General features: G+C 42.8%; 1 long non-coding RNA gene across 1 annotated transcript; it reads left to right on the plus strand.

Moving 5' to 3' along the window:
• The first annotated feature begins 4,126 nt into the window (after window positions 1-4,126).
• Window positions 4,127-6,094, plus strand: LOC114797875 (uncharacterized). The gene is made up of 3 exons (XR_003751005.1): window positions 4,127-4,174; window positions 4,715-4,987; window positions 5,694-6,094. It is a non-coding gene; the product is annotated as an uncharacterized LOC114797875 (long non-coding RNA).
• Window positions 6,095-11,752: the final 5,658 nt, after the last annotated feature.

The raw sequence follows: 11,752 nt of genomic DNA on the forward strand, positions 1-11,752 counted from the left end.
GGTGCAACAGCGTTGTCCCTCTCACACACTCGTGCTCAGTGAATCTGGAACTATTGTCCATCAAATATCGTCCCTTTTACCTTCCTCGGGAGTTCACATCAGTCATCATCAGCGCCGCTTACATCCCACCGAAAGGGGACACGGACACTGCCTTATGCGAACTGCAGGAGGCGCTCACACAGCACCAAACACAGCACCGGGACGCTGTGCTTATTGTGGCAGGAGAGTTTAAAAATGCCAGCCTCAAACACGCAGCGCCTAACTTTCATCAGCACGTCACCTGCCCCACCAGGGGCAAAAGGACACTGGACCATTGTTACACGACAATAAAGCATGGATACAGGGCACAATCTCGTCCACCGTTTGGAAAATCCGACCACGCCGCCATCTTCCTCATGCCTAAATACAAACAGGCTTAAACAGGATGTTCCGGTTCAGATAATGTCATCTCCCATCTCCTCCACACAGCACTCACCCACCTGGACTCTCGCAAGGGAAATTATGTTAAAATGTTTTTCATTGACTACAGTTCAGCATTTAACACGTTAAACCCTTCCACACTCACCACCAAGCTGGAGCACCTGGGACTCAGCTCATCTCTCTGTCAGTGGATCTCCAACTTCCTAACCGGGAGACCACAGGCAGTAAGGATGGGCGGACATGTCTCAGCCTCCATCACTTTCAGCACTGCTGTACTCCCCGTACACATGCGACTGTACAGCCACTACTGACTCCACCACCATCATCAAGCCTGATCTCTGACAACGACGAGACGGCCTACCTGGAGGAGGTTGGAAATCTGGTGAACTGGTGCCAGAGGAACAATCTCCACCTGAACATCAGCAAGATAAAGGAGTTAATAGTGGACTTCAGTACAAAGCAGGAGAGGACCTACCAGACCCCTGTCATCAACAGGAGCCCAGTGGAGAGAGTGGACAGCTTCCGTTACCTTGGTATCTACATCACGCAGGACCTGTCATGGTCCTGTCACATCAACACCGTGGTGAAAATGGCCCGGCAGCGTCTCTACCACCTCAACCTGGTTCGGGAACAGCACCATGCAGGACAGGCGAGCCCTACAGAGGGTGGTTCGATTAGCCGAACGCATCATCCATACCAAACTCCCTGACCTTCAATCCATCTACAGAAAACGGTGCTGTACCAGGGCCAGGAAGATAGTGAAGGACCTCAACCACCCCAACAATGGACTCTTCTCTCTGCTGCGATCAGGGAAGCGCTTTCGCTCCCTGAAGTCCAACACAGAGATAATGAGGAGGAGCTTCCTCCCACAGGCTATACAAGCTCTCAACAATATTAACAACACTACATAGAACTCTAATACACTCCAGCACTTTCACTTTCAATCACTCTGGACTCTTTGCACAATGTCAGCTCTTTTTTTTTTTTATCTTATACGTTGTCTTTCACTCATTTGCACACCTTCACCCTGTTATACATATTTTATGTTAAAGATGTAAAAGTGTAATATATGGTTATGTTTGCAATATTTGCATATTGGTTCATTGTATACTTGCAACATTTGCAATACTGTGGTCTGTAGTAGTCTCAAAAAGCATTTCACTGCATATCATACCATGTATGACTATGTATGTGACAAATAAAATTTGAATTTGAATTTGATCATGATGATGTCTGTTAACTCACGGATGTAATTGTCTTGGGAAAAGGAATCTTGCCATGAAGATCGTCCCAGGGCAGTGGTCAGACAAAAGTGGCTTTGAGTTGAAGATAAGATGAGAAGAACTTTATTTATCCCGAGGGAAATTCTTTTGTCAACAACATGCTCAATACAGAAGGAAAAACAAGAGGAATAAATTATATTTACAAAAAATAGTACAATAGAGCAAATATCAAAAATAGCTTAAGGCTCAATAACAATAATGAAATTACTATATCCAGTGAAATGCCTGAGATAGTGCTAAGTGACATAATGATTATGCAATGAGTAAAAGTAAGAGGGAGAAGCAGCAGCAGCATGTGCAGGGGGGTAAAACAAACATTCAAAGACATACAGGTGAGTGGTATTGCACATCTGAGTGAGAAACATTTGTGTTTGAATAGCCCTGAAAAATCACCTACTGAGCAAGGACGAGTTATACAATCTGATAGCTCCAGGTAGGACGGATTTCCTGTGGTGGTCGGTTCTGCATTTAGAGTCTTTTTCTTCTTGTGCTCCGATGGGCCATTATGGAGGCATGCATGGGATGAGAGGGATTGTCCATGATACCGAGAAGCTTTTTCAACATTCTCCTCTCATACACTTCCGTCAGGGTCTCCAGTCTGACACCCAGGACAGAACCAGCCTGTTTAATCAGCTTGTTCAGCCTGTTTGCATCAGCTGTCTTCACCCCACTGCCCCAGCTCACAGCTGCAAAGAGCACAGCACTCTCTACCACAGAGTGATAGAACATGGTCAGCATTTTCCTACTGACATTGAAAGACCTGAGCCTCCTCAGTAGGAAAAGCCGACTCTGCCCTTTCTTGAAAACTGCGTTGGTGTTTTTGGACCAATCCAGTTTGCAGTCAATGTGTACCCCCAGGTACCGGTAGTCTTCGACTACCTCCACGTCAGATCCTCTGATTGTGACGCGGGTGGAAGGAGGAGCATGCTTCCTAAAGTCCACGATCATCTCCTTTGTTTTTGTGACCATAATCCAAGCTACCAGTGGGGCGTCTACCTGCATTTCAGTGAGCTTATTCCCCAGCAGTGATGGTCTGATCATGTTAAAAGCACTAGAGAAGTTAAAAAACATGACCCTCACAGTGTTCCCTAACAGTGTCCAAGTGAGAACGAGTCTGGTCCAGCAGGTAGATGATGGCATCCTCCACGGCAATACAAGATCTATAAGCAAACTGTAGGGGGTCCATCCACGGCTCCACAGTCAGACGCAGAGTCTCTCCAGCGTCTTCATGAAGTGTGACGTCAGGGCCACTGGCCTGATTACGGGGCCTGTAACTCCCAGGTCCGCTTCCTTACCCGCTAAGCCCCCACTGCGGGGAAGATGTTGAATGTTAAGGTGGAACTTATAATAACCGATCATTTATAATTTAGTGCATTTGTCAAGTTAATACAGTTGTTGAGTTGTTTGCCTGTAGATGGCAGTGTAGTTCCTCGTTAAGGTTTTTGTCATGGAGGAATGTTCTTGTTACATGTTTTGCTTTTTTTATCAAGTAAAAGCGATGAAGGAAAGAAGAAACAGAAGAGCAGCTTTGCACCTTTTTTGTAATCACATTTCTTGATTAAAGACAATTTAAATCATAAAGCAATCTGGTGTGGACATTTATTTTTTTTGGCCAGAAGTTTGCAGTTGTGCTTAACAATGCCACCCATAGATGTTTTTTTTTAAAGAAGAGAATAAAGAAGTCTAAGATCAGCAAATATTTTTGGAGATTAGATCATTTGTGTGTGTGTGTGTGTTTCATGTTGATTTCTTTGAATGTGTGTTAATTTACTCACCTGATATGTATAAATGGTTCTGGCCCATGCGTGTCTCAGTCTACATTCCCTCTGCATGATGACAGTGGATTTCAGGGTACGTCCATAAACACTGCTCCACCTCACCATATCAGACAAACCAGTGTCTTCTGTGAAGACCTTCAAGTTCCTGGGTGCCACAAGCTCCCAGGACCTGAAGTGGGAGACCAACATCTCCATCCTGAAAAAGACCCAGCAGAGGATGTCCCTGAGACAACTGATAAAGTCCAGTCTTCCACTGCTTCCGCTGCTGATCCAGTCAGACTTCAGTCAGAGTCCATCCTGTTGCTCCTCCATCACAGTCTAGTATGAAGCAGCCACTCAACAGCACAGGAACAGGCTGCCTGCATCCAGGACCTGTTGCACTGGATATGGTAACGCTTCCTGTTTTAATAGATTGAAGGGCTCTGTGTGATCTGACCTGCCGAGATCAGAGCACGTCAGGCACAGATGCATTAATTAATTAGATTTTTAGGATGAGCGCCACTCACGCTGCTGAGCTGTTTATTTCATAGAAATTATTTAGTCCAGTTAGTTTGTTGTGCTGGAGTGAAGAAATGTAGAAAAAATGTCCTTTACAGCGTAAGCAAACTAAATCCAACCAGGGTAATAACTACCACAGACCACTAGGTGTCAGCCTAGCAGGAAGTCTCTGTGATACTAGAGAAGAAAAAACTTGTAAGCACTTTATCCTGTTTACAATTTAGAATTGCACTTATTTAGTCATAATGATAACATCATTAGCATCAATACCAACTGGCTACAGAAAGCCTGTAGCCAACATTATTGTTTTTTTGCCCATTAACCTTCTTAAGGTATCCTTAGCCCACCATTGCTATGTTAGCAATTAGCCTAGCTAAAGAGCCTAGCCAGTAACTAAATGTAAGAAGACATAGCCCTGCTTCAGAAACAGGCTTATCTGCTAGCATAAGCATATAGCATTCTAATAAAGGGAAACTTCTTATGCGAGTTACAAGAAACCTGTTGGCTTGTTTTCTATTTAGCTGCTCAGTGGTAGGTGTGTTAACCAATAACCAATGGCCAAGTTAACTAAAAAGTTAACAGTTAGTCAATGACCATCTAATAAAAATGAAAAAGGGGAGCTGAAGCAGATTGGGTGCTATATTTACACTTTTTAAAAATGAACTGTCTTAAAATTTTTTATGTGATTACCTGCTGATGGTGAATATTCTCTAGCACCCCTTTTTGCTTCTTTAGGAGTTTCATGGCTGTCACCCGTACCACCCCAACCCCAGTACCACTCCAGGAATCCACAATGAAGATGGCACTCCATAAAATGGTGGAATATATGGACACCTCATTGCTCTGGCGGGACTCTTGTATTGTGGAGGACGAATCAGGCACTTCATTGTGACCTGTCCCAGGCACATTGTCCCTGCAGGAATTTTACAGTCAGTTTCCCCAAAGCCTGGACCAGGACAGCGAGCTCTACATAGGTGCTACCAGTGCGGTGACATTTCTCAAGTAAAAGTAAACCTTACTGTCATGTCCGCTATATACTGTAGAGCATATAGAGATATGACATGATGAGGCTCCGGTTACATTAATGCAGAAAACAGATAGATATAATGGAATAAGAAAATAAATAAACTAGAAGTTTTACTGATGCAGCTCTTGTGGAAGAAGTCCTGTGGCACAGGGAGAGATGTTCCTTGGCAGCCACGCGGAGATACAGTTGGCCAGAAGGCTCTCTATGGTGCCCCTGTAGAACACAGTGAAGATGTGTGTAGGCAGATTGGCCACAAAAAGTGCAGAAACTGTTGGGCTTTTTTGCCGATGGAGGAGGTGTTGGTGGTCCAGATGAGGTCGTCTAAGATGTGATACCTGGTGCGGATTAGTTTCTACCATGGAACAGTGGACGCTGAGTGGTGTGTGGGTGGGTGGGTTAGTCTTCCTGAGACCTCTCTGACACAAAATCCAGTATCTAGATTCAGAGGGAGGTGCTCAGTCTCATCTTACTGAGTTTCTCAAACAGTTTTGGGGGGATGATGGTGTTGAATGCTGAGCTGGAGCCCATAGGTCTCTTTAAGGAAGGTCTTTATTTCTTTATTTTTAACTATTTTAATTTAAATGCAATTATCTTCATTTTTGCTCATCATCTAACAGTTGTCTGTCCAAATAGTGAAAGACAACACACATTTAAAGATTTTTAAAAAAATTATTTTTCCTTATTTAGATGTTATGTCTTCCACAAAGAGGAGACAAGGAAAGCACCAGCTCCACACTGCGTCTCCTCTTCCTCCTTCAAAACCTTTGCTGACCAGCTGGATCCAGGTTTCGCACATGGAGTGTCCTCAGGGATGAGTCCTCTCCCCACAGCGTTTCAGGACCAGCTCCAGAACTACTGAAATGGGTCAGAGGGACATAAAATCAGGCAAGTGATCAACATTCTTACCATTATTTATAGACCACCAACCTGCTTGGGCGAGTGAAGTTTAATATCACCGTAAAAGAATGACACAGATACAGGAGACAGTATGAATCGTTCTTGAAGGTAAATCAGGATTAGGGAGTAGCCTCATGTAATGCATGTAAACAGGAAGTGTTTTTTAAATTGCGTATTAAACACTAGCAAACAGCCACTCTGAAAACGGACTCCACAGGGAGTTGAACCCCGCCCTGATCATGAAGGTCAGGTGTGCCACCACCGGAGCCTTTTTTTTGGGCTTTTTTTTTTTTGCTACTACAGTTAATTATTAAACTGGTAAAGAAACTATGTACAAGTATGAGCCGCCCCCTAGACCATATTTCAAGAAAAGTGAGGTTTGTATGTGCAAAGTTTGCTTATAGATGCATGAGGAATATATGGTGCATATGTGCGAGGTTTGCATGTTGATGCGTCAGGAATATATGGTGTATGTGCGAGGTTTGGATGTAGATGCATGAGGAAAGGTAGTGTATATGCAATGTTTTCTTGATAAATGACAGAGGGGGCTCCTCATAAACAAGCAATTTACAGGTTAAATTAATTCCAATTCGTGTCCAATTCATCTCCAATTGGCCTAGTTGTTTTGTGGGGGAAACCGGAGAACCCGGAGAAAACCCACGCTGGCACGGGGAGATACATGCAAATCTCCACACAGAAGGAAATTTCCTTGCTGCGAGACAAGGTGCTAACCACAATGTCACCGTGTCGCCCGTTACTAAATACTTACCTTAATACTTACCTGTACTAGTGATCACTATTGGTGTTGCTAGTGTTACTAATAGTGGTACTAGTAAGGTGGAAGGAGGAAGCACATCTCCGTAGCCAGGTCCCAGATGCCAGGAATGGAGTTCAGCTCCTCGACAACGTCTTCAGGAAGACCAATCTCCTGGGATCCCTGTGGACTGTCTGCTGCCGGGTCGCTGTTCATCATTTCTTCCTCCATCTGGTTCTGAAGTGCAGCTCTTCGCGCCACCTCTCTGTAGTAGGGCTCCTGAAGATGGTGACGCACCCGAAGAATCCAGCGCTCCTCTTCGCTCTCAGATGTGCAGGTGGAGGGCTGATGAGCGCTGGTGACGGAGGTGACTGGAACCACACTGGGCAGAGGTGTGGCAAGACCATCCTGTTGCCTGCTGCATGGAGGCAGGAAGCCCATCTCCACAGCCAGGTCCTGGATGCCAGGAATGCAGCTCAGCTCCATTACAGCATCCTCAGGAAGTCTGATCTCCTGATTGACTTCCTGATTGGGTGCCTGTGGAGCATCCTGCACCTGCTGCATACAGGGCCTGCTCCACGGCAGAGCTGGAGGGGAGTTGGTGACCCTCACACATGCCCACGGTATACCTGATTCGTACAGTGACATAAATTTTACTGAGATTTTTTAACATTGACATTTTATTTTTGATACCTTAAAATGGTATATATGTTTATACTGGATTTACAGTGTGCTACACCTCTGGGTTTTTTCTTTTTTTGTTTTATCTTTAAATTGATCTCGAGTGATCAAAAACTCACAACAAACCTCTCAGATATTAGAATAATGAAAAAATCAGTAGAATACTGAAAACACAGTATTATTTCCTAATTTCTTACCAGTGTGAACTGCTACTCTTGGGAGGATCTTACGCGGTGGCCTCCTGGCGACTGTTGGCTCCTTGGGCTTCTTCCGAGGCCGGCCCATCCTTCTCTTAAAAAATTCTCTCTCTCTGTCTCCTGAAAAGAAAGCTGTACAGGTAATAAATGATGCTAAGCTAAATGATGCTAAGCTAATCACTCAACCAGAAACTACAAACTAAATTAGTTATCAATTCAAAAAAATAAAAATACTTAACAACAGCACTAAAATAGTAAAAGTAGTTAGCCTTTAAAAAGGCTTTTGGGGTGAAAAGTTCAATTTTTTTTCTGAAGAAAGCACAAAAGTACAAAAAAGCAAAAGTACAGAAAATGTCACTGTCTCTTTCTGTGTCACTTAGCAACAGTCTGTTATAAACATACCTTCATATGTAACAGCACTGAGCAGCCAATCAAGAGCCACATATTTAAATAAACATTTAAATCTTTAAACAAAAACTTTATTCATAATTGCACCTTTCCACATCAGTATTGAAAATCAAGATTTTTGGGGTAAATACTTGTTTGATAAATTTGAGAGTTTAATGATTATTAAATAAAAAATAAAAAAAGCCTCAATTGTGTTTATTTGAATTATTTCATTAAATTTAGAGGTTGCATAGATTCATTCTTGAAATATCATCTTTAAAATATCTACTTTTTAATGTTTGATAGAGGGAAAGTACAACTATAGGAATTCTTAATTGCAATGATTTCTTCTGTCCACTAGAAGGTGGTAAAGATCCCCCCTCCCTCTCTCACTCATTTACAAGGTCAGAACTATTAAGCACCTTAAGGTGAAAAAAAGTCATTCACAGAAAAAAAAAAATTGTTGAACATTTAAACATTTGAACAATCACAGCTTAAAAAGCCCATACCCTGCCCTGCTTAAGGAGACAGAATCGTCCCCATGAAGATGCTCCCACTTGCAGCGAGTCTGGAGCAGCAGCGGCACTGCAGGACCCTCATTTTGTTTTCTTTGTCTGTTTTGAAGCCTCATGATATACACATTACCCTGACATAATGTCCAGGTTCATATTTCACAATATTTTATTTGCATATTTAATTATTGTCAGAGTCAGAAGCTGTTCCCTTTAGAGACCTGCTGCTTTGGGATATGGGTGTGGTGCGGTGCGGTCCCCTGGATTTTCAGTCTTTAATTTTTCTGATGTCTTCAACACTGGTGCTGAGGTTCCCAGCTTGAGTAAGAGACATGCAGAACTGGCCAATATTTTCATGGATTTCTTCAAGACACAGACACACATCTTAAATTATGCTGCCAGATCAGAAAAATTGACTTGGTTGTAAATACATACAAGGGAATGTTAAGTGATCCTGGGAGGCTAAATTGGGTGTTTTTAATGTCTACACTTCTTTTCTTGTTTCTTTTGTCTCCTTTTGCTTGCTTTTGTGCCCTTTATGAGTTATTTTGCTGGTATTTTAGTCTTACCTAGCTGCCCACCACATGAAAAGCAGGTTGTTTTGGAGTGTGGCGCAGATCTTTTGCATACTGGGTCTTTTGCAGTGTGCTTTATTTTATTGTAATATGGGGAAGATGACATATTGAGTGTTATGTTTACACGTTTTTATATGTACCTTAAAAAAGGGCCAGAAGTCAGGAATGCATAGAGAAGGTTCACCTTGCGTTGTTGCAGCAGCACTCCAGACAAGGTCAGTCACCTCCTTCTATTAGAAGATGGTGGACCAATGCAACCTGGGGGGTGGGGGTCGTAGTAGCCTAGTGGGTAACACACTCGCCTATGAACAAGAATACCCAGGTTCAAACCCCACTTACTACCTCTGTGTCCCTGAGCAAGACACTTAACCCTAAGCTGCTCCAGGGGGAACACTAAGCTGGTGAAACGTGCTGTTCGTGTGAGCTGCTGCATTAACACTGAGCATTTGAGCATCGACAAACCTGACAAACCTTCATCATTTTAAGAAGATTTTTTTATCTTCAGTGATTGGACAACGATCCTCATCGGATTTCAGACCGACGTCTTCTGGAGATCATCAGGTGAGAAAATATCCGGGCATGTCTGCTCACCCTACACAGGGCTTTAGCTTGCAATACAGCAAAAAGGTAGAATTTTAGTCAGAAAAAGTGTAGACGCTGCGTTAGTCATCAGTTCTGATCAGTTTTCAGTGTGAAATGATGAAGTAAAATGTGTAAGAGTGAAGTGTTTAGCGTCTGCTAGTTGTGCTGGGTCAGTGGAGAGGTGGTGCAGGGAAAAACGAAGTTCCGGAGTTGTGTGTGCAGCTAAAAAAGAGGTCGGCAGACGCAGAAAGCTCTTTATTTTGTCTTCAGGCTCCAGCAGGCGCGTTATGAGACGCCGCTACTGAGAGCTGTATTCTCCACTCACACAGAAAACAGCATGGCAAGGTGCAGCGACTCTTACAAGCGACTGAATTATCAGGTTCTATGTGACGTCGTGCAGCAGTGAAACACAAAACAGTCACGTTCGTGTTAAACCGTGCAGGCGGTATTTACTGTAGACATTTTGCTTTTCTGTAACTCATTGTTATTGTGCAGAAAAATCTTCTGAAAGTGAGGCAGGGCGAGCACCACGCAGTACAGTGATCACGTGCTTGGCTCTGATTGGCCGAACTGTTAAACTGTTTCCACAAGTTTTTGCTCTTATTTAATGTTACATAATACAAATAATATTTCAAATCTGTTCGTCATACATTCGATCATACATCTAACACATTTCAGTCAGCACATTATCATTAAACACATTAACACATCTAATAACTTTAATTTAATTACACACACACACCACCCTCCATAAGTTCAGTCTTTTATACCTGATCTTTTATTGTTCACATTGTTCTGCTTGTCTGCTCTCCATCCAGTTTGGGTGGTATATTTGACAGGCTTTTACTAAGGAGAGGATGCCGTGGAAGGTGAGGTGGCATAAGGTGGATTTGGCAGACCCTCAAAGTTGGCCGTGTGATGGGACCAAGCAAGTGACTACAAATACAGAAATATGTAATGTATGTAATTAACATTGTAGTAATCAAAACATTCTTTCAAAACTATTCTAGGTGTCCTATGCCAAGGACTTCCAGGAGGACCCTTGGCGTGGCCGAGTGAACCTTGATGTTTTGTGATATTTTTGTTGTTGTTCTAAGACTGTAAACTTTTAACTCATGTGCAGGCATGATTATAACTTCCTGCTCTTCCCCATTTAGTTGCCCCTCGCCCCAAGCACAGATGAATATTTTTCATATGCATTCTCCTGTTCCTCAACAGAAAATCGACAGTTTGTACAGTTGGGCAAAATATCCCCAACGTTCAGAAAAAATCAACTACAGCTAGGGTTGTGCTCAAGGTCAGAAGATAAGATACATCCATCATGGAACTGAATGTCATGATAATCTTTCTGTGAATTATTTGTACTGTTCCTTTTCCAAGATGGAATGATTGTACAACACATACATTCATTTTGTGCATATTTACTAAATGAATACATACATACAATATTTGGTTGCACCTTCACCAAATGCTTCTGTCACCAACAAGCTTCTGTCATCATTCTGTTCCAATATTTGACCATTTTCCTTGAATATGAATTAGTTGGTTTACAGGCATGATCTGGCTTTTATGCATAGTCCTTGAATTTTCTACAGGGTTTCTACAGATTATTCCAAAAGCTAAATGTTGCCTGGAGAACCCATTCCACAACCAGTTTTGATGTATGTCTGGGATCATTGTCCTGCTCACAAACCCAATTTTGTCCAAAGATATTCTAGAGCCTTCAGCACCACTTACTTAAAATGGCTCAAAATATTTACATTTTTATGCAAAATCCAAAATGAATTAAAACTGCTGTACCAAATAAATCTTTAAAGATGATGAGCAAAACATTCATGTCAGTGGTGAGTGTTTTGTCACGCAGGGGCGCAATACGAGGAAAACCACAGATACTTTGTTAGTTTTAATCTGCCTGGAGAGGCTGTTTATTCGGGTTGCCATGTGAAAACACAGCCAGAGTGTGAGGCCGGTGGCTTCCAGACACTGAAGGGCTGTGCTGTGTGGTGTCTCTTCCCAGGATTCCCGCTCCGCCAACACATAGAGAGGGAGACACGATTTAATTTCTGGTCGGATTGCCACCATAAACATGCACGCAGTTCGCCAACCCCGTGCTGTTCTACGTAATCTCCTTTTATCTGCGTCGCTGCCGGCATCTAACTAC

Source organism: Denticeps clupeoides, chromosome 10 (genome assembly GCF_900700375.1).
Source record: "Denticeps clupeoides chromosome 10, fDenClu1.1, whole genome shotgun sequence".
Classification (NCBI taxonomy): Eukaryota; Metazoa; Chordata; class Actinopteri; order Clupeiformes; family Denticipitidae; genus Denticeps; species Denticeps clupeoides.